The 23,857-nt window shown below is 38.2% G+C and overlaps 1 long non-coding RNA gene across 2 annotated transcripts in view; it reads left to right on the top strand.

The window, feature by feature from the left end:
- The window catches only part of LOC103459406 (uncharacterized), a 62,534-nt gene that overhangs the window by 8,213 nt on the left and 30,464 nt on the right, over positions 1–23,857 (top strand). For both annotated transcript variants that reach the window (XR_532732.3, XR_532734.3), the window contains exon 2: positions 9,421–9,494. This is a non-coding gene — a long non-coding RNA (uncharacterized LOC103459406). The remainder of the gene's footprint in view (positions 1–9,420; positions 9,495–23,857) is intronic.

The raw sequence follows: 23,857 nt of genomic DNA, 5'->3' as shown, positions 1-23,857 counted from the left end.
CACCTTTTTCTAAATTAATGTTTTCAGTACCTCATTTTATTTTTTTGCTAAAGGAAAGTGACCAGAAAAACCAGGGTTTATCTAATGAACTCTTTGCTAACAGGCTGCTTCCCTGACCCTGGCTTCAGCGTACCTGTCAGCAGCTCTCTTCATTAGTGCCATTAAGGGCAGTTTAATGTTATAACACACACACTGGTCGTATTGATCGGGAAACCTGTTCCCAAGGGGGCCGTAGCCGAGACGAGCTCACACTCCATTTCTAACTGTTTTACTCTCAGTAGATCCCAATTCAGAGGGAGACTAGCGCATGTTAAAGTGCAGGGATTGTCTTTGTGCACATGTCATGATGTCATACTAACTGGACTGTTTGTTTTCTAGCTGCACTGCAGACAATTATTTAACAATGCAGAGCGAACGGGTTCAGCAAAAACTAAGTTGAGGCAAATTTGGTGCTTTGAGCTGCACAGTATGTTGAACCACAAAAGACTGCTTGGATGAAAATTTCAGTTGTTAAATATTTTTATATGCAGTCACATCCTACATCGCAGCACTGTGCTTGACCAGTTACATGGTATTTCCTTGCCATGGATGCCTGTAGATTGTATGGATTTTAGTGCCTGAGAAGTTCAGGGAAGATGGGGTTTGGTGTTTGTTTTCTGCATTGATGAGTTAAGAAAAATGTGTTGAAAATGCTCATTGCAACATTCCACATAGGTATCTCCTCGCATGTTTTCCTAACATCATGCAGCCCTTTGTTTGTGTGATACGACTGATTCTCTGAAAGGTAGCAGGCATTGTACCAAACCTGTTTGTTGTTATTTCTGTGATGATCGACATGTTGAAGGAAATTTTACAGACCAAATCAGGGTTATTGCTTCAAAAAAATCTCATTACTCAAATTTATTCCAATGTTTTGACTAATGTGGGTTTGTTTGTAGTCTCGGCAAATAATTATGTAAATTAGCAGAATTCCAAGTCCCACTACTGAAAACACCAGTTTCTTGTTCATGCTCTCTGCATAATGTAGTGACTTGGCATCGCCACCTGTTAGGGGGGGAAAGGATTTCATTTGCAATTTCCATCCAGTAACATTTTCCTCATACTAATGAAATCAGTTTTGGGTTGCTTTGCACCTGGAAAGACGATAATGCAGAGATCATTCTACTACCAGTAGTAAATAGATAATTGAAATTAACTGCACAAAAATGATAAAAGACTGTGTTTCTGGCACTGCGGGTTCCTGCATGAACGCTGCTCTGGTCAGCTCAACCATTTGTGACATAAGAATCCAGATTTTGTGCTATCTCACAAAGCAAATCTATAATCTATTTAGAATCATTTATTCTGAGTTTTACTTGTCCATATGTTTGAGATTAAGTTTGCCTTACATTAAAGTTGTCCCAATTCCAGAAAAATATTTTAAAAAAGGCACTCTGTGTGGATTTTTAAAGAATAAAAGTTCCATAAATATCTCAAACTGTCAAAATATTTTGTGTGAAATAATCCAGTTCAGATTTGGTCAGTCTACACTTTAAACTAGGGAGAATAAAATATACAGGATTCTTGTCAGAAATTGTTAAATGGCCCTTTAGTCAGATCAGAAGTTGGCTGCATAATCAGTTGGCGGTGTTGTCGACTCAAAAATTTATGAAAAACTCAGTGAGGATGGCACTTAATTTCCCTTCCTATTGAAGATGTTATGCTGCCCCCAGTAGAAAGGCATCCTGGACACAGAGCCAATTTGCTCAAATCAAAAACAGTTTAACGATAAACTAAAGCCTAATAAAATTAAATGTAGTTCCCAGTTTGAGGCAAGCACCTAGCAGATTTATTGCACATTAACTATCCTCAGCTAAGCTAATGAATTCCTCCCTGTAAACTGTTTATTGCATTACATGCCACAAACTGGCAGAGTGGGACAACCCAGGCTGAAGCAAAGTACAGTAGATGCATGTATTCATGTGCCTGCAGCTGTGTATGTGTGGATCTGCGTATGGAACGGCAAAGAAAGTATATGGAGATCAATGCAAGCAGATGTTCTCTCTGCACTTCAAACGCTCGCTCTGTTGTTGGCGCCGCAACGCTCCGACAGGCCTTGCGCAAGGGGGATCAAAGGCTAATGAGACAGCCATTGCACAAACGCACCCGGCAGACCCATGAATATTGATACGGCTCTGGAGAAAGAGAGATGGAGGCGAGAGGATTTCTTCGCTCGCTGAGCTGCAGATTAAAGAAGGCAAGGGTAGGAGGGGGTGCCATTGCATGTCAGAAGGACTTTGGGGTTGAAAGAGCAGCAGGGTATATGGTCAAACGGTGCACAGGTTCGTGACGGGGCTCAGTTAGACTGGTAAAAGTGAATTTAAAATGTCAGCTTGACTCCATTTTATCTCTAATTTTAGTCTGTCAGAGATGGAGCTGATCCCAACAACAAGAACTCACTATTTTAGTTAAAAAATTTATAAGAAATCTCAATTTACTCAAAATTCATTCTCTATTAATGAACCTGCAACACAATTTTCCTCACAGTAAAAGGAAAAACTGAATAGATAAGTGAAATGTAAAACATTTATTTTTAAAAAATTGGAAATTGGTATCTTTTCAAAATGAACATCTCTATGCTGTAAAGGCAAAAAGGAAAAAAAGGTAAAGCACACATTAAAACAGAAATGTCAAGCCACACTCTGACGTGAGAAATGTCATGGATACAGCAGGGATGTTCTGATTCCTTAACCACCAAACTGCAGACATCCATTTTATTTTATACAATGTTCTGTATGATTGTCTTAAGTTGACACGTTCCTTCACAAAACACTGCATTATCTCATCCTGCAGGTTGTTATTTTGTCTACTGTTGCAGTTAACCTCCTCAGTGTCTCTCACTGTTTGCCTCAGTGGGCCACAAGAACATGAAATGTTAAATTTAGCTCCATCCCCTGCATTAAATCTGTCAGACTCAGACAAGCTGCTTCCCCCTCTGGCTAAGTTTGCAAAAAAAAAAAAAAAAGGACTAAAATCAGCTAAAGGTGACATCCAGGATTTCACCATCCACAAAACTAAAGGTAAAGATACAAAGGGATTGTGTGTGTGCATTTTTTTTTTAAAAGGGGAAGAGTGTCATTTCAGCCCTTTCCTGCTTGTCGGCATGCAGGCAAAGAGACATTGGAGGGAGGACAAGTAAGTGAGGCAGGCAGACAGATAGGGTGAGGGAGACTGATTTTGCTAGAGGGCCGTCTGAAGCTTGTGGGCGATGCTGCTTCCATCTCGACTTGGGGTTGTAAATCAAGCCTCCCCTCGGGGGCCTATCTTCCATTCTCAGACCTTCACAACAGCTTGTTCTCCAGCCTGTGACGAGAGGGACTGTTGTCACAGCAGCCATCGATCGTGTGGGATGAGTTTGTTGGACCGGGGGATTTTACCATCCGAGCGTGGTCACTGAAGTGTCCCATCTTGTCTCTGTCTGTCTGTGGGTTGCATACTCTGTCGAATGCCAAGTCACCACAAGCTATTGTCAGCTGTGTCTCACATCGTTTCAGACTAGAAAAACATTCACTCACCAAGAAGAAAACAAAGACTACAGACGTTAAGTTAATACAGATTTCGGGTTATATGAACACTTGGTACAAGCCAGACATAAATCGTTGGATATAAATTTGGTAAAACATTTAATTTTAGAAAAAATAGGAAATCATTTTGCCTTTTAAACCACATAGAAAGTAAAGTCTGTTTTGGAAAAATGCATATTTTATTTCGTCCACAATAAAAGTCAATGCAACCTGTGGGATGTTCAGTGCAATAAAACCCTGAAATAAGAAAACTGCTGCATTCAGTACCTGCTCAAGTCAAGCCAGACAAGAAAAACGATTGATGCAGCTGTTGGTCACTGATTGGCACAGTTGTAAAGGGAAAAACTGTAAAGCAAAGGAGTAGAGTTTATCACCCCAGCTCTGGTGAAGTAGATGCATAAAACCTAACCTTGTCTGAATAATTTAATCAGAAATAGCCCAATTCAATCCGGATTTTATATCCATATTCTGATAGATTGGTCCTCTTGCTGGGGTTGAAAGAAAACTGGTTGAAGCGACGGCTTCAATGAGTTCAAGATTTTTCTCCATTATTGGCAGTGAACAGAAGTGACATCATACTGTTGCTGAACTTTTCTGTCTTTTTGTTTTATTTTCATCGAGGCAACATCTCAGAACTTGCTTAGACTTGCATTTAAACTGTAGCATCTACTTTCTTCCAGAAGGGTGACATAGATGCTATGCAAATAAGACTATGTTAAAACACCAAACCTAAATGCATACTAATCTGAACAGCAGAATGGTTTAATATTAAAGGAAAGTCATCATAAGAGTTTTATATCACTCCCTGCTTCAGTGGACCCTGGTATTTGTGAGGGTTGGGGACCACAGCTGCCTGTGAATAGCTAAAACCCACAAATACTTCAGATCTCCTCTAAAAATGCTAAGAACTGTATTTTAATGGTTCAAACACCATATGTACCCTAATTTGCATTATTCCTTTGTATTAAAACAGAACCTTGTTTCTACAGTCTTTCTTGAGTCTTGAGGATAAAGCCAATCGGTGCCAATGAAAATGAAGGCCACTCCCAGATTCACTGTTTTGCTTTTGCATTTCCTTTTTGGAAATATCTGGTTACAAACTTGACTATCGTGGTATGATTTCCACCTGTTTTGAAAAGAAAGTGGATTGATTTACTGGTGCATTTCTGATTTGGACTGGCAGTTTCATCTGAATTCAAATGTACAAAGATGAATATTTAAGGGTTTTTACAGCATTTTCATCAGATTAATCAGGTATTTAATTAATGATGTCAAAGAACAACTTCCTTTTATTTTAAAGTCTTTGACCACTTAAATGTTTCTAAGAAGTATTGCTGAAAACGTTCCTACATTGTAAATAACTAATGACTTATTAGTTATCTAAGAAGATAAACATAGCTACTACTTCTTTTTTTTTCCAAGTCTTTCTGTAGATCTAGATATTTTTAATACTGCTTGTTGTGAAAGTGTTTGCTCTTGACATGATTTCTCACTGAAGTGTCTCAGGATTTCACTGAAATGCGACTTGGTTACACCAAAGCTCTCTTATGTAACCTCTCCTTGGAATTGCTGAAACCGGATATTTACATGCACTCTATAAAAAGAAAACCATTTCATTTTCTCAATGTCAGACATTGAATTAATTGGATCAGTAAGAATTACCTAAAATAATTAGATTTAACTACTTTTCATAGAAACTTCACTATTTTTACTGCAAATTCAGAATAAAATATATTTTTTTAATGTTCTGATAGTATAGTTTAACACTTTTCTTAGAACAATAAGTTGTTTCTCCGCCATTAGCGCATTAATCAGGATTGACGGTGATGAGACGCTCCCCCTGATTGGTTGTTCTTGACTGGCAAAGGAGGAGGTGGTGGAGCTTGATGTTTTCACAGATTATCACGACATGGTGGCAGTTTTAAGAAATGCTGTAAAAGTTGCATGCTGTGGATTTAAAGACCATAATCTTGTAGTTTAATAAAAGTGAAATTAAAAGTCTGGCTCTTTATCATACATTGTTACATTTGGAGGGAATGAGAGAGCCTTGCAAACATGAGAGCGCTATCCTAACCTTAAAGTAACCAGATACAAGCATCATGTCGTGTGTGTGTGTGTAGTTGCAGAAAGGACTTATATGTTTGGCAAAATTGATGACATCATGAAGGAAGTACATTTTGTGGAAATGTTAACACAACACCTCAAGACATCAGCCAGGTTTAACTCAGTCATGTAGTTTGAAAATTAGTTTGACCAAATATTTAAAACAAAAAAAAAAAAACTCAGCATTTTTTCATTATTTTGACATTTACCAAGAAAAGATAATCCCAATCCGGTTTAGTCTGTCGTTGAGGAATAATAGGTTATCTTTTAAACGCTGTGAATTTAGATTTTTAGCTGTACGTTCTTTGATTTCCCTTCAATTTAGAATCTCAAGCACATCTAACTTGGTGCACAAGTAAAAGTAAAACTTTGTCTTTTTGGCAGACCATTAAAAACTGCTGGGTTTGAGCAAATGGAGCTGCATCAAAGTAAAAAAAAAGATTTCTAAAAATAAAAATGTTAACTTTAAGAAAATCTTAAAACCCAGTCAGGTGATGCAAAATTCATAGTGGGCCATTCCAGAGGCAGTGACAATGGGTTTTTAATGAGCAGTGGGGCCGGAAAATATATTTAAATCAAATCAAAAGCAAATTAAATTTGAGTACTAGAGCAAAAAGTTTTCCCTCTTGCCATGATGGATTCCGTCCAAAATTGCACTACTTTGAAACCAAAGGGATGAATTATTCCATTTTTAAAAAGCCAATTAGCTGATGCTTTCATGGAAATCAGAAAGTATTTGATTTTCTGATGTCAGTTTGAATTAAAAACAGAATAAATTACTCACATTTGACAGTATTAAGAATAATGACACCGATTCCTTTGACATTTGTCAGGTGAATATTTAAAAAGGTAAAATCGACACATAAATTACATCCTTTCATTATCCATTTGTGTATTGGCCAAAGGAAAAGAAGAGAAATTAGATTTTTATCTAATACTTGGCACAAAAAGCTGCCATGTAGATATAGAAGATGAATTTCAATACATTTAAACACAAAGAAGTTAAAGCTTGCTTTGAGTGCACTGGACATTATATAAAAATATACTTAATCTGATAAAATGACTGATATTGCACCACAGTGTCACCAGCACTTTCACGTTTAGTTTTTTTTTTCTTTTTTTCCCCCTCCTCTGGCAATTTCAAAGTATTTCTTCATCTCGTTTCCTCACCCTGAAACCCACAAGAGCACACCCACTCAACCTCCCGGCCTGCTGAGAGCACTTGAAAGCAATTTTCTTTTAATCAAGTTTACTATAAAGGGCCCTCTGATGCCAGCCTCAGCAACACCTCCATTTGTTTTGTTTTGTTTTTTTTCCCCCCCCAACTCTATCGCTCTGAATTATATTGATTTCTTTATGAGAAGTGTAAAATACTGTTTACTGAGAATTTGCTGTATTTATTGCTCACTCTCTCCAGTGAAGGTCTCACTTTTTCAAATACTTATATTCAGGAATTTGAGTACTTCTTTTTAGCATTAAATAATACAGTTTTCTTAATGATTAAATCTGTAAATGCTTTCCATGAACTTAAGAGGGCTGTAAATTTTCTAATTTGCTTTGATATTCTGAAAACTTTGATATTTCATTAACCACATATGAAAGAAAAGCAGCAAGGTAAATGTTACCTTTTGCTGGATAAAGACGGGCAAGTTTTAATTATTTCCAGTGTCAATTATATTCCACTTGCCCTAACAAATTACCTTTCCTGACTGCAGTTGAGTGAATTCAGCCACTGGAAAGGAAATTGGATCAACATACATAGAAATAGTCCTGAATCGGTAGTTTAAAGAAAAGTTTCAGAAAGTAGAGATTACTACTCTGACACTTGAGATGTTCCGTAGTAAGCAAATTGTAATTTTAAATCTCCAGTTTAAGACTAGATTAAATGTGCTAATGTAACTCGTGTAGTTAAACTGACATTCATCCTAACTTTATGCAACCTCTGATGGTTTAAGACAAACACATCTGAAATTTATTTCCAAAGTCAAAATACTTATTGCTGTTGACGCCCATTTAAAATGCAAAATGCACTTACACAATCCGTGATATCACTGGTTTATCACTGCACCAGTAAACCAGTGATTATCACTGGTTTACTGGCCCATTGATAACTCAGCATATCAAAATCAGTTTCCTGACTTTAAAGAGTATCTGCAAGTCTGAAATTCAAGATCAGTCCCTCATTGAAGACAAACATTGACAAACTGAACAGTAATAATCCTACATGAACCGAATCTCTTAATTTAAAGGGTATTACTTTTATTTTGAAAGTCTAAAGTCTTTTTTGTTGATCACAGGGGAGTTGTATGCAAACCAGAACTAAACACGGTATTCAGCTTCTATGCACCACAAATCTGGAACATCCATCCATCCATTTTCTTTCACCCTTGTCCCTCAGTGGGGTCGGGAGGGTTGCTGGTGCCCATCTACAGCTAACGTTCCGCGCGAGAGGCGGGGTACACCCTGGACAGGTCGCCAGTCTGTCGCAGGGCAACACAGAGACATACAGGACACAGAACCATGCACACACACACTCACACCTAGGGGCAATTTGGAAAGGCCAATTAACCTGACAGTCATGTTTTTGGACTGTGGGAGGAAACTGGAGTACCCGGAGAAAACCCACGCATGCACAGGGAGAACATGCAAACTCCATGCAGAAAGACCGGGGCCGGGAAACGAACCCAGAACCTTCGTGCTGCAAGGCAACAGCTCTACCAACTGCGCCACTGTGCAGCCCCAAATCTGGAACAAACTTCCAGAAAACTGCAAAACAGCAGAAACACTGAGTGCCTTTAAATCTAGACTAAAAACTCAACTGTTTAGAGTTGCTTTTGAAATCTAATCATGACACATTAATCAATATCTGATGTGCAAAATGTAATGTTGTTGAGTGTGTGTTCTATAACTTTGTAATTTTGTTTTTGTGATATAAAGCTCTTTGAAATGCTGCTGAAAGGTGCTATACGAATAAAATTTGATTTGATGCAATCCAGCATATGAAGACCTATTTTTAAAGCAAGTTTTGTTTTCAAAGTATAAATTAATCTAACTGCTACCATAGGTCCATTGGTAATTTTAAAACTAAAGTATTAATTTTACATGTATATGACTAAATCTGTTTTTGAGAACAATTTGTTACATTATTTTATTTGACAGTCCAAATTCATCCCGTTTACTTTGAAATCTACTCTTGTATAACTGATCCTGTTATGATCATTTTTTTAGGCTCATTAGGAAAACACCACAATAAACCTCTGCTTTTGATATTTTGGTAGATTTGGAGATTTACAGGTCGTGTTAGCAGCACTCTTCGGTGTAGTGGTAGTTACCGAGCGCAGGTGACTCAGAAGTTGACTGATTTTTGCATTAGATGTGTAAAAACGGAGTCCTGGTGGCACAAGTGTAAGAAGTTGTATTAAAAGTTGGAAAAATTTCAACTGCTCATAGACATCAGTTTGTGTTCCATACTCATTGTGTTGTTGCATTGTGTTACATGAATAACTCGGAGGAAGTTTGGCTAAAATTATTTTACTTGTAGGACTTGGAGACTGCAAATGTTGCTTGACCTCAAAACTGATTGGTCTATTTCTGGTTAGGGCTCTTTATTTAAAAAACAAACAATGCCTTGCATCAAAAATAATTGTAAGAACTGATGCATGCTACAGAACTGTAAAGAAATCTGAAATGGATCAAGAAAAAGGAGGAAAGCTGTTGGATGTACTGAATCTTTTTTAAAATGTTCTTCTTGCAGATCACAAGAACAAGATGTGCCGAGAGAGCTTCCTGTGACTGAACCTGAAGAGACTGGCTGTCCAGGACACACAGGTGAGTCTCATTGTTCTACGTTTCCTTTGAGACTTGATAACAACAATCCAAGAGATGAAGTATAGCCAAAAATATCCAGCTATAACATGTCAAAATGACCAGTAATGTGATCCTGTGAAGTACTACATGGTTTTAACGCTGCCTGTAGAGTTTATGTGCAAAAATATCAATATTAAGATTTCACTCTCAAGTTTCTCACTTCTCAAAAGCTCTCGGTTCATTTAATTTAGGTATCAACACAAATTAACTGAGTTGCCAGAAATCTAGTTTGTGTATATTGTAATTTATTCAGTTTCTTCTACTTTTTTGAGTCCATGGAGTGCAGCTGACTTCAGCCTAAGACACCTCAACATTACACAAAGAGTGACTATTTTCTCCATCACGTTGAAATGATAAAATATGTAATTTCCCAATACGCACAATAAGCAAACCTTTTCATATAAAGTCATTAAGGAAAATTGCAGCTTTTATATTGAAAAATAGTTGGTTTAAATCTGCAAAAAACTTATTGGAGAAAATAAATCCTTTCCTAGCAACAATAAGAAAACAGTCAGCCAAAGTTTTCTTCAGTATATGAAGTATTGAAATTGCAACCTACACAGCTGCTTCCCTAATGCGTTTTAATGAAACTCCCCCACAAAATAAAAAACATTCAGCTGCTTTAAAGTACTTTAGCTAGGAAAAATGAAAAAGGAATAAAACCCTTAAATATCTTTATGTGCGTTATTAAAAGCACAGTGCCTGAGCAAAGCTTTTTCATTAAGTGGAGAAAGAATAAAAGCTTAGATTATATTTATTAGTATGGCTTTTCTATTTACAGCTTCCATCCTGTGAGCTTCCTTTTTTCTGCAACCCAGTTTATTTCCAGGAGAAAGTGGTTTTGAGAAAAAAAGGCCAGAGATATACTCGGCCTTCTTCGGAACTTGCAGTTTAAGGGACCATGACCCGATACCAAGGGAATAAGAGAAATGCCCAAAAAATCAGGGTAGTATGCATACTTGGGAAGTTTGATGTATTGTATTGATACTCATTGAACTTTTCCACATTTTGTCAATGTTTAAAAGATAATTGTGGAGGTAAAATTTGCTTTATAACATGATATTCTAAACAGAATCCAGCACCAGGTGATGTCTGATAACAGCCGATTCAAAAACAAACATACATTTTATTTAATTTCAAAATAATTTTAGTGTAAATACAGCAGCTTTGAGAAGGACTGAGAAATATTTTTGGAGAACACCATTGAACAAATGGCGACATTCAATCCATCAGCTGAAAATCGGAAGCGTATGACGCAACTGGTAACCTACCAAGACATGGCGGTCCAACTGGACAAGTAGTCTGGTCAAGAAAAGCGATAATCGGAGAAAGTCGAGCAAGCCATGATGACTCTGGAGGAGCTGCAGAGATTTATTGCTAATGTGGGAACATATTTCAGAAATACAACCATCAGATGTGCACTCCACAAATACAAGAGAAGAAGTCCTGCAGTTTGAAACATGTCATGTAGAAGACACTGTGAACATTAAGCCTAAATGCAAAGTGATGCACACTACTGGATCCCTATTGTCAAACATGGTATTGGCAGGATCATGCTGCAGAGTTGCTTTCTTCAGAGCTGATGGATGGAGCAAAATGCTGGACAAGACTGGAAGAAAACCTGTTTGTAAGCAGTGGAGGACATTAAGATACAATGACAAGAACACCAACCCTCTAGCTATGCGTAAGAATGCCAAAATCAGCTGACTGGGCTGACTGATACAGAAAGCAGCGACAGCAACAAGCTCAAAGTGAACGTATTTTCTCCTGGAGATAGTTGCACAGGAGAGGATGATGTGAGCGGAGTGAAATATCAGCCTCTCGGAGCACACGCTTAAATCTCGTGTTTTGTCAGGGTTTTTAATGATCCTACGCTCTGTAAGCTCAGGTTGCTTCGTGTCGGCGCTGACCCTCATGGCCAAGCGCTGGTGACACCTTCCCATCTGTGTTAATGAGATGACTCCACTCCGTCTACGGGTCACAGTGATATTTACAGAATCCGTTGTTGCAGCAGAGATCCACGCCTCCCTGTGGCGCTCCCTCGTCTCATTTGCATTGCTTTCAGACTTCCCCTTCCTGGCGTTCCCTCCGTTTTATCGCTCTCGCTGAGCTCCTTCGTGATCGACAGGCTCCTTCACACTTCTCTTCAGTTTGTATCGCACATGTTAATTAAAGCCTCTAATTAGCTTTCTCCACTAAAAGGCCGCATTAAATCAGAGTTGGAATGGCAAATGATTCCTGGCATTAGCATAATTGTGTTTTTGAAGTGGAAAGACTCAGGCATTAGGGATTTTTTGTTTCAGTGATTTGTTGTTTGTGGCTTGGCGCCTAAGGGGCTACTGGAGGTTGGTCGGGTGGATTGTGGGGCCGGGGGACCCTACAGGGGCCCCAAACACTAATGAGGCCTGCTACACTCTGATGGAGCAGATATAGGAGGAAAAAACAATGCTGCGACGCGTTGCCATGAGGTTCTTCGAAGATTGCATCAGAGTGAAAAAGGACACCCGTGGTGTCTGTGTTTGACAGAGAGGAACAGAAAAATAAAGCATCTGCAAATTTCACCCTCACCTATGTTACCTGGTTTGCTTAGTTTTTAAGAAATTGCATCATGTAGCACTGATTCCACCTGTCGTCTTTTCCTTGAGTACAGCACAAAACACAACTAGTCTAAAGAAGACGAGAACTCACCATCTGAGAACGTACAGAAAAATATAGAAAAAATCTGACAGAGACTGGTGGTACAGATTCTTTTTAAGGAAAACTTTTCTCTTATTTGATGTACATCTCATTATATTCATGACCAAACAAGATAGTAAGTGCAAAAAGAAGCATTAGCAAAAAAATGTGGATTTTCTACTAAACTTTTACTGATGCTGGTGGTTGCATCATAAATTAAAAAAACGATCTAATTGAATCTGTGCATACTATTTACACTGTGGCAGAACTAGGTGCTACAGGAATTAAGAAAAGTAGGAATTTGAAAACGATATTTGCATGTTTTCTGCTAACAGTGGGCAGATTTTTGAGAAAAAAAAAGCATCTGCAAATGTTGGTGGTTGACTGGTGCCCGTTTCCCTCAGACTCCGGGCAAGAGGCGGGGTACACCCTGTAAAGGTCGCCCATCTGGACAAAATGGAGACGCACAGGACAGACAGTCATGCACACACATTCACACCGAAGGGCTTATTCATACACAGGGAGAATATGCAAACTACATGCAAAAAGACCGCAGGCTAGGATTCGAACCCAAGTCCTTCTTGCGCCAAGTCGACTGTGCAACCCAACTCCATTCATATTAGTTCATATGTTCTTGGCTGCTTATAACCTCATTATCAATGTTTGCTACCCTGCAGGAGTTTTGGATAATTATTTAGATGCTTTGAACAGTAGACTAGGTAAAAGTCATGGCATCAGCAATAATGTCCACAATAAAACATCCTGCAGCAATAATTACTTTGGAGCAACTTTGTGTGAAAAACTATAGCAATAGCACTCTGCTGAAGGAAAATGCAGAAAAGGTAAATTATGTTTGCCTTCTCTGCAAACATAATTTGCAGATAGGTTACAGAGTACAGTAACCTATCATTTACAGAGTACAGTAGTTTCTTTTTGTTTGTCCCTGTGTGGCACTTTGAACTTCTTTGTTACTGAAATGTGCTTTTACAAAAAATTTCTAAATTTAAATTTCTTTATCATTTCCAACTACTGGTGAAGCATAAGTTTCACCAGAAATTAGATTCGAATTTTAAATAATTGCCAAAGCACAATTTTAATTTAGAAGGAATCCACAGTAGTGCAGCTGGGTCTTAAAAAGCTCTACTTGGTAAAATAATTCTGACATGCATGTAGGATGAACGGCAAGAAGATATGAAATTTAGTCCAATAAGTATATTAACTTCAAAACTAAAGCTACATTTATGTTTTTGCTTAAGTCTATGGATTAACATAGAACTTTGAGATGAAAACATTGCAACTGTTTCAGTACTTTATTTTAAATAAAAGAAAATTCAGCCATTTTTGCTTTATTTTTCAGCTACAGAATTTCATACATGGGCAACTCTTGTCACTAACCTTCTGGGATGCTTAGTGGGCACTTTCCCCGTCACATGGGGGTTTGGTAAGAGTCCTTTAAGTTTCAGGAACTCAGAAGGTCTGCTATAATTGACTCCCAGTAGAAAACACAAATTTTTGTTATTGCTCCCCAAACATTTGACTGGCACTCCATGCACAGTGATGCTGCAGACCAAATCAGATGGATGTGCTGTGTATTTCCCCCAAAGTTTGCAGGAGGAAATGCCATGAAGTTTCTGCAAATTCCATTTTACCTTAATATTCTTTGCACCTGCACTGAACACTGCAAATCCTTCCTAATGCAAGACGAAATGATCAAAAACGAGCCTCACGTGTCATTGAGCTGTAGTGAGACATCCCTGCCAAGTTGGTGAGACTTTCTGAATCCACTCACTTATTAGTGTGAAACTCTTATGCCTCAGGTTATATTCTTTTTTTGTAGTGTGGCACATATGGATTTACAGCTGATTGCCACTGTGCACATCCTCACCTATCAAACATGAGTGAAGCTGTCACCAAGCCATGGATTGCGCCTCCGGGTAGACATAATGTACTTTTCAGAGTCTTCCTCTGGGCAAGCCTAGCTCTGTGCTGCTGTGGTGAAATTATTCACGGTGAACTTGCCTTCCCAAAGGCGCGGCGGTGGAGCGGTGACAGTTTGGGGCTTGTGTGATAGCCAGGAGTGTTGTTATGAGTTATTATTGAGCCAGCTAGATATACGGAGCACAATGCGGCACATTTTCACTCCACGGCCTTAAATCTGCTTCAGGCATGAAAACCCATTAAGATGCATCGCGAGAAACAGAGAAAGGGTTGAGGAAATGATGTAAGGAAGAAGAACTGGAGATGAATTCTTCTTCAGAAGGATGCTTTTAATCTAAATGTTTATTATTCGATTCTCTTTCTCTGAACCGCTGCAGCCAGTTGAAGGACATTCTCCTTTGTTCCTCAGGAGACTGACGTAATTATCTGGAATATATTCTTAACAGCAGAAAATGCCACGGTTAGTAATCTGTTTAGAAATGGAAATTCTTTGAGAAATTAGAAGAAAAGTGGGAGTTGGGGAGGAGGATGAAAAAACAGGAAAGACCAGCAATGTCAAACAAATATGGAGGTTTCAGTTACTGCCAGACTCATTTTAGAAACGTCTAACACTCATTATGTCCGTTTTACTGGTGCTGATAGTCAGAACTCCGTATGAGATCAAACCAAGGGCACCGCTGGAGGCTTGAGTTATACAACAAGAAATTCACCTTCTGTGACCTGACAGCATTTTATTTGTAGTTTCTCCAGCTTTTTGTTGCTTTGTTTAAGTTTAAAAATCGAACTGAAAAAATGTGTCCACATTTATTTCTCTTCTCCATCTGCATGCATTGGATTTGCACAATCAGACCAGGGACAGTGACTTTCAAGTCCCATGTTTTAGTTGAATGCAGCTTAAGTTTGTTGGGCCAAAGTTTTGTTTTCATTTGCTGTTTGGGTAAAGTTGGGGGGGAAGATTGTGGGTGGAATGTTTTCTCATCTTGTTAGAAAACATAGTTTTCTTTACCTCCACTCTGAAAACACATTTTCCAGCTAGTGAAAGTCACAGCTTTAAAAAAAAGAAAACGTTAACAGTGGTAAATTGTTTGCACAAGCGTGTTGTCAGTTCTACCAAGAAAACAAGCACAAAAGTGTATTTAAAGCGCAGGCAAAATGCCAAGCAGTGCTGTACCTGTTTTTGAACCAATAATGGCTCATCATGACTAATCCACTATAAGTGTGGTATTTTCCTCTCAAAGTAAATTGACACTAAGAGATCATTGATGAGAGTCGACTGAAATGCTTAGGTACACACAAAATGAACTGGCAATAAGGCATGATTATTTTGGGATCTTCCTGATTGAATTTATGTGAATAAATGGCCTGAAAGCCGGAGTAAGTTGCCAGTGTTGAGATGCAATTACATTTTTCACCATTTGTCAATTTACTTTTCCTATTAACATTAAAAATCAAGTATTTAAGAATTTAAATAGTTTCAGCTTTATGAGTTGCAGTTTTCATGAAACTCCTCTAGTCTTTCTTTGTCATTTATGACTTAGTGGATTTTTGGGGCTATTTGGTAGTAAAACATTTGATTTGTCATCGTTCAACCAACATCATTTTAATCTGAAAGACGTTAAATATTTACTTGATGCCAAAGTTTCTTCAAAAGGTTCTCAAAAACCTCTATGGCCCATCGTGATAAACCAATTCTCAGTACAAAAGAGTGAATTATTTAATTATCTCACTGAAAAGTTCCTTGTAAGTTAGTTTTATCTCATTTCAAGTGTACTAAGATATTTGATCTCAAAATTAGACCGAAAGTACCTGGTAAGATGTTGTACTTTTGCTGTATTCAGGAGTTTAGGAATCACTATGTGTTGTTTAATAAAGATTTTCTACTTGCAAGTTAATGTCTTAACACTAGAATTTAAATAAACCATAATGTTCTTACAGGTGTATTTATCAGCATTTTTACAGCTACAAAAGTAATTTAGATGAAGTATAGCTTGGTCAAAAGGTTATAACTTATCAACAAATCAAAACCTTGAAAAAAATCCACATGGAAAATTTTCTCTGCCAAATTTTCTTGCGGGTTGTTTTCTTAACATTAAATTAAGATTAAACACCTGTCTAATATGGAGAAATATTGTGAACACATAAAAAACTAATCCATCCACTTTTTGAGCAAAAAGCATATCAGCTGAATTACACTAAACCAGCTGAAAAATGTGCGGCACGAGAATAAACTGATATTTTCGCTTGAAAATTCCCAGTCCCTCCGTGAAGATAGGCAGCGAATCCGAATATCAAGATAGAAATGCGGCAGATAAACACACTCACCAATGGCAGCCCTGATTGAGTGCAAGTGTCTGTGTTGGCGGTCAAGGTCAGCTGATAATGGGAGAGATTGAGGATGGGATGATGCGGCGGGGGGTCGGCAGCAGTCTCAGGTAATGAGATTTACAACCCTGAGCTCTTGCTGCTCCCCTTTCTCTCCCCCTCATCCCTCACCTAACATGATTTATAGATCTAATAGACGTCACTGCTCTCACCTAAGATAGAGGCCTCACATTATCGCTGAGGGAAAGTAATCTGTTCAACAGGGCAAGATTATAGAGACAATTTTACCATGATGTTCCTGATCGTACCTGGTAAACCGATATTCCTGGGCGTCCAAGGAAGAAGCTGGTTTCGCTAGTGGCTGGCAGTAAAGATGAATTAATGCAAAACCATCAGTTTTAATAAAAACTATAAAACTGCATTGATCACTACGGTTTATCACAGGTAAACCAATAAGACAGGATTATGACCAGCACAGGCTCTCTCAGAGGTAATGACTGTACAGCCACATTCACAGCATCAACTTCTAGGACAAAATGTTCTCCTGCATTTAATATATCCCACCCACCGAATGGTGTGATGACGATATTTGGTGTTATTTACTTCACCTGTCAGAGGTCATAATGTGATGCAAAGGGTGAACTGAAGATAACCCAGACTTTTCTCTTTCTGGTCTATGAAGAGAGGATGAATTACATTTCCTAAATGTAACCAAGCCTATTCCTGGACCCCCTAGGAATAGTTCAAATGACTTAATACCACTACCTGTATTAAGCTGGTGTAAAAACAACTAAACTAAGTTCTATAAGGGACAAGATGCAACATCAATTTTCCCAAATAAGATTTTTGAAATTTGTAAGTTTTTAACAGATTGTCATGGTTTAGCTTTGGGCCCTAAAACTTTACTAAAAGGTGCAGATTTATCTGCACTTTTCACTCATTTAGCAAAAAAAAAAAAGGATACCCAAACAGTTAAAGTCAAGTAAAATTAAACCAAATTGACTTTGAAATCTGTGTATCTCAGGCAAGAAATGCAATATGTAAAATGAATACAACACAAATAATTCCTTTTTTTTTTAAAGTAGCAGGACAATTGTAAATGAAAATTCATCCAATAACAAAACAGATATCTACACAATTTAGCTTCAGCCTGATATGGACGTCTTCCTCCAATCCTTTATGTGAATCAGGTCGTTGATCCCTTCATAGATCCAGAACCAATGGTTCTGTTAATCAGGTTTTAGCTGACTTTATTCTGAAGGTTTAAACTTAGACAAACAAACTTATTGAACACTTAAAACACTGAGTCACTTTAATGTTCACATGCTATTTTGAGCTTAGAAAAACCACAGCCATCCAGAGATGTAGTTACGATGACAATCATACAAATGAAAAGATTTCTCAGGTGTCTCCTCAAGACGTAAATTATTAAAATTGATTTCAAAGCATTAATTTTGAAAACATGAATTTCTTTTTTTTTTCTTCTGATTGAGATCTGACTCCTGTTTTCCTGTTGTGTATTTGATGTCAACCTTTGAAAGGGACTATTGTATTCACTGGTGGTGTCACGGTCACAAATCTGGGCTGCATGTTTTGAGCAGGCAGACCTCCATGATATTTATGTCCACAGATGCAAATTTGTCATATTTGCTTCATCACTGTATCCTTAAAGTGATGAAGCACTTTAAGGGATGGGCATCCCTTAATACAGGGATGGAGTATCCCATCAATGACTTGGTGGGCCCCTTTTTGGAAATACTTAGTTGACATGAAGAAAATACCAAGATGGTCATTTTGCATCATTACAATAGAAGAATCTGAGGAGAGAAATGAGATCTGGGCTTTATAGAAAAGCAAGAAGCTGCATAAATGTATTATTTTGAACTTACCAATTCCATCCTCCATTAAATATGTAGGATTTGTAATGTTGGCAGCCTGTTGGCTTCCAACACTGTGCCAACATGTTTTTTCAACACTGTCTCAGCTAGAAATTTCAGACTGCTGTTCCTGTTGGCAGTGCTGACTCCTCTACCAGCATTAAACGTTTGAAACGTTTAACAACTTTAAAATGTCACCAATGTTCTTGACTTAATTTCTTCCAAATGGCATGCTCCTGTTTTGTTGAGCTGCTTGTCTCTTATACACACACATTAATTCGTCAGAGTTTTATACCTCAACAAATCCGGAGTTTACATTAGCAGGTTTTTTTTTAAATTAGTTTTCAGAAACATTTTTTGTACCCGCCTTTTTATTGTCTGCAGTAGTTAAGATAAAGCAGCTCTGCAGAACACAAGAATGTGACAAAAGATGTTAATTGATCATTTTACTCTGAATATGTAATGATCAAGTTTGTAAAATGGTATAACAAATCGGCATAACCAAAAATGAGTAAAGGCATTCAAAGGATAATAAGTTCAATTTTGTGATTGCAACAAAAACAAGTGGATCAGAGCATGCCTAAATTAAGCTGCTTTTCTCCTGATATTTGATTTAACAGATATTTGGTGAAGTAATGTTGAATAACCTTTCCTCATTGTAAAAACAAAAGCAGAAAAAGTAAGGTTATGAATTTGTGAAAAATCAGGAGCTGGAAACCAAAGGTGCTGCCACTAAGAAATAATGAAATTATTCAGGCGTGCGATGCTCTGTGCTGTTCCGTTCTTGTGATGAGACTCTTACTAACATGACATTCAACTGAAACAAAAATACGGGCTGCACTATTGTTCCAGTACACTGCACAGACCAGCTGAGGCACAGCAGCAGTGAGGGTGGAAGCCACTGAACTCGCTGCTCATTACCAGAAAAACCTCTTCTGCAGCAGCACAACAACCGAGGAAACAATCGGCGTCTGCTCAGTTCTGTTTATTGGCTCTTGTGTGCAAAAACACGACAATATGGTGACGGCCAGATTGCCCTCCAGTAGATGCAGTGTTAATATTTGCACTAAGTCCGCAGTACGTGTTAAATTGTGCTAGATTGGATTTCGGGCGCACAAACATCCCCCTTCAGTTGTTTGTTTTCTAATGCAGTCTCCCATCTTTGTGTACTTTGAGAATTAAACCAATAAGCCCCCCTGCTAAGCTGAGGCGAGCCGTTATTGATGTGCTCCCTTTTTATTGTCTGGAGTTTATTCAGTTCATATTTATTGTGTCTGCCTTTGTGCCAAGAAGCAGTTACTCTGAGCAGAGCGACTCAGAGGGACTCAAAGATCTACAAACAGCTGTGGAGTTTCAGGCAACAATATGCTCTATTAACCGTTTCAGTCGAGTGTTTTATTAAATTTTCAGTTTTTCATTAAACTTCTACATTTAGTGGAACAATATGATTAAAACAACAGCTTAAGAGACATTTTGACATTGAAAAACATAAATTTTAGACAGGAAGAACTCCGGAGCATTTAAGAGCTGTTTACTCTTCACCAACATGGCTCATTTTCTCCCATTATGTGTGCAGAGACATATCTGCAGTCTATTTGAGTAAGAGATGCCAGATTGCACAAAGAAATGACTAATAGTGCAGAAAATGCAATTTAGGTCCCAGCCTTCCTTCACTTAATTTTTGTTTCATCTTTTCTTTCTTTTTTCTTTTTTTTTTTTTTGGTGTGGAAACGACGTTTGTTGTGGACACAAGTCATGTTCTGAGAAACGCAACCAACTTTGCTTCTGATTAGATTATTAACCATAGACCAAAAAACTGCACATAAAAAATGCAAACAGCTATTAATTTTATAATTATTTAAAACTCTCCGGCTGTAAAAAATAAAATACATACACATGTATACATTGTATGTGGAATACAATATGATGAAAACTGACCTGAATCTTTGGGATGGTGGTGATTAATATGGGTTAATTACTATTGTAGTCAAAGATTTGATGATTATTGCAATTTATAGAGAATATATAGCAGTTTTTAAGTCATGTTTTTTTTAAACCATGGTGTATCTTGATTAGGGCTGTACAATTTTTGCAGATTATTTAATTGAGACTCTGCCTTTAAATGGTGCATGTGAGTATATTTTCACAAATCAATTCACAGATTTAACTCGATTGCAAACAATACCTCAGAAAGGTTAAGAAGCTTCAAACATCTCCTTGGCAAATTAACAAGCTGAGATATGATATACAACAAAACAACTTTTAAAGTAATTTCATTATTTCTCTGTGCATTTTATTGCATCTCCCCAAATCAATTGCTTTAGCTAGGAAAGTTATAAACGGTACCTCAGGATCTTCGTGTCCTTGGAGATATCTGCCAAAATATTCTGAGAGAGGCCTGCTCCTAAAGGGTTTAGGAGCTGGTATTAATTTTGCTCGTTTGTCAGCCACTTAGCTCTTTCACCTGAGGAAACATTCTCAGCTGTGAGGACAATAAATAGTGCTGTCAAGTGTCTCAACAGTTTTAAGCGCAGTGGAGAAAATGCACCGTTGATTTCTCAGCGGTGTAATGCTGCTTTATTAGTGCAAAACTAAAGGCGCACATTTTTTCCTCCTGCTTATTCCTCTGCCGGCAGAATAACGAGTCTTCTGAGCTCCAAGTGAACCATGAATATCGGGGAATTGCAGCGATAATCCACATGCAGACAAAGAAACTAAAGGTGATGCAGAGGACAGCTAAGGAAACTGTGATGTCTTTTTGCATCCCGAGGCATTTTGTGAGCCTACATTTTGTGCAGATGAGTTGAAGCGTCTCTATTCAAGCCAGAGCGAGTGCATTAATTACCGCACATATAATATCTACCAGCTGGTATAGAACACAAAATGTAACAGGACAAGTGTTGTCAGTGAGAGCTTAAAATGGCTGCTGAAAGTCGGAGAACTGGAGCTGCACCAAACTCAGCAGACGGTGGACAGGCTTGTGGTTGGATGGCCGAGTTCGAAGGCAGCAGCTTGTTAGGATGGAAATGGATTAGCAAGAGGCACAATGGGAGTCTTAGGCATGTCTGTGGTGTTGTGTTAAAGCTCTGCCTATGTTGCCCGGGCTGCTAGACTCATTTATGCCCAGCGGTGCATGCGGCAGCCAACTCTCTCACACACAGCGCTTTTCTAATTGCCACGGTTTCTTCTGCGCTCGCAGCCCAGCCTCCATTCGGCATCCATCAAAGCCATGAATTAACCTGCAGCGCGGCACAAATGTTCTGTTTGTCACATGCAGCTGCAAGTGGAATTATTTCTACCAATGCCACTGTGTTACAATGTTGAGGATACTGAAGAGATTTTACACACAAATGAACAATTTATTTACGATTTAGTTTTCCTTTACCATCAAATCCAAACTGCATAGAAACAGATTTTTTTTTTATGTGAATCTAAGCTAGTAGAAACTCGTTTCGGATCTGTTCTCACAACTTTGCAAACAAACAGAGCAACACATTTAAATGGTCATTTAAATACTACTAAAATGAAAGAAACAATGGGTTGACTGGCATGAGGTTTCCTCAGTTTTCCAAAGATTATCCATCTTGATGACTGAAATGTTGCAAATACTTTTTAAAGTGTCTCAGACAACTATAATTAAGATAATAAAGTGGCCGATTTTAATTCATTCGAGTACAAGAACATATGGAAGCCCTCGGCAGATGCCAGGAAAGCTAAAGAATCCACACGAAAACTTATTCAAAGGAAGGATCCAAAGAAAACAACCCAGTAGTGGGGGCAGCGTCTGACTGACAGGTGATGCCTTACAAGTGAGGTAAAAACAACATCACAGCACCACTTTGAACTTAAGATGTTACTACAAAGGAAAAACTCTAGGTGTTGCCAGGCTCTAGGTTTAGAAAAAGAGAGAAATGTATTTACTCTTTCTAAAAAATCCCAACAGCAACTCGTATATCTTTGTTTACATGTTATTGATCCTGTATAATCTAAAGAAACCAGTCTAGGATTGATCCACCTTGCTTGTATCTCCTGCCTCAAGGTTTGCGCAAACTAATAAAATCCTATCAATAAGTCCTGTTGTGACATTTAGGGATGTGTTGCTTTGACATAATGAAATTGCTGCCAGTGAAATGAAATTTTATTCAATACTTAAGCTGCATATGTAGGGATCTACAAACCTGTTTTTTTGTAATAGGTGGCCAGATGGGAGTCTGTGGTGCACCAACATGAAAACCATTTAGGTTTTTATGGTGCACCAACATGAAAACCATTTAGGTTTTTGTGGTGCACCAACATGAAAACCATTTAGGTTTTTATGGTGCACCAACATGAAAACCATTTAGGTTTTTGTAGTGCACCAACATGAAAACCATTTAGGTTTTTGTGGTGCACCAACATGAAAACCATTTAGGTTTTTGTGGTGCACCAACATGAAAACCATTTAGGTTTATTTATGTAGGAGGGGGCAGGTCTGGGAGGGATATCCAAACATTCACAAGAACTTTGAATAACAAAGGTTACACTTTTTAAATACTTTGACATTCATTAAAAACGCTTGTAAAACTGCCTGGACAGGGTTTACTAGTAATATTTTTATGGAGTAGCAAGTTCACTTCTCCCTTTCTCCAACTTATAGCTGTCCCTCCATAATTATGGGCCACTAAGGTCTTTTAAAATCTCCAACTGGGGCCCTGCTGAAAAAGCATGCCCACAGCACAACACTGCCACCACCCTGTTTTACCATCATAATGCAGTTTAATGCTCACATGAGGGATATTACTTCTCCTCTGGTTTCACAATTCCTGTAGAAATATTTTGGAAAAGTCTTTTTCTGCTTCATGTTTTTGCTGTACAAACGACACAAGTTGCCACATTTTAAGAAGCGGTTTATATGACTGTTTCTCCGGTGGAAGAGCACCAAATGTGTTTATGGTCACGGCTCAAGTCCTGAGTATGTGCAGGCTGGGTAAATGAGGACTGACAGGCCCCTAATGCCCTCTGCAGCGAATAAATGGATAATCTGGAATCCTGTTGTGATGCCCCCCACCCTCCTTCGTCCTGTGTCTGAGATGAGACACAAAGCCATCTGAGCACTCCAATGACACAGCCAAAGATTGATTTTCTGTGTGTGCGTGTTTGTGAGAGACAGAATGTCAGAAAGATGAATTTATTCACTGGGTTTCACAGTATCAGGCAGACCATTTACATATTTATTTGTCATATTAGAATGCGGTGACAGTGATGTTATTCCATTGCTCCCTCCGTGGTGTCACTTTGGGAGGTTTTGCATTTGCCTCAGACCCAAAAAATTAAAAAAAAAGCAAGGGGCACACGTCATGAAATTTGAATGCATCTTTAACCCTTCACATTTTTATCTCTGTTTAGAAATAAATTGACATGGTGAGATGCACATGGAGAGACCTGCTGTTACGATAAGATCTGTCCACCTTTGTTATTGTTGTCATGGATCTCAAAGGCAAGTAAAAGTTAAACTTGTGAATTGGCAACTGC

Source organism: Poecilia reticulata, chromosome 23, assembly GCF_904066995.2.
Source record: "Poecilia reticulata chromosome 23, P_reticulata-male-v2, whole genome shotgun sequence".
Classification (NCBI taxonomy): domain Eukaryota; kingdom Metazoa; phylum Chordata; class Actinopteri; order Cyprinodontiformes; family Poeciliidae; genus Poecilia; species Poecilia reticulata.
This window is presented reverse-complemented; position numbering and strand designations above follow the sequence as displayed.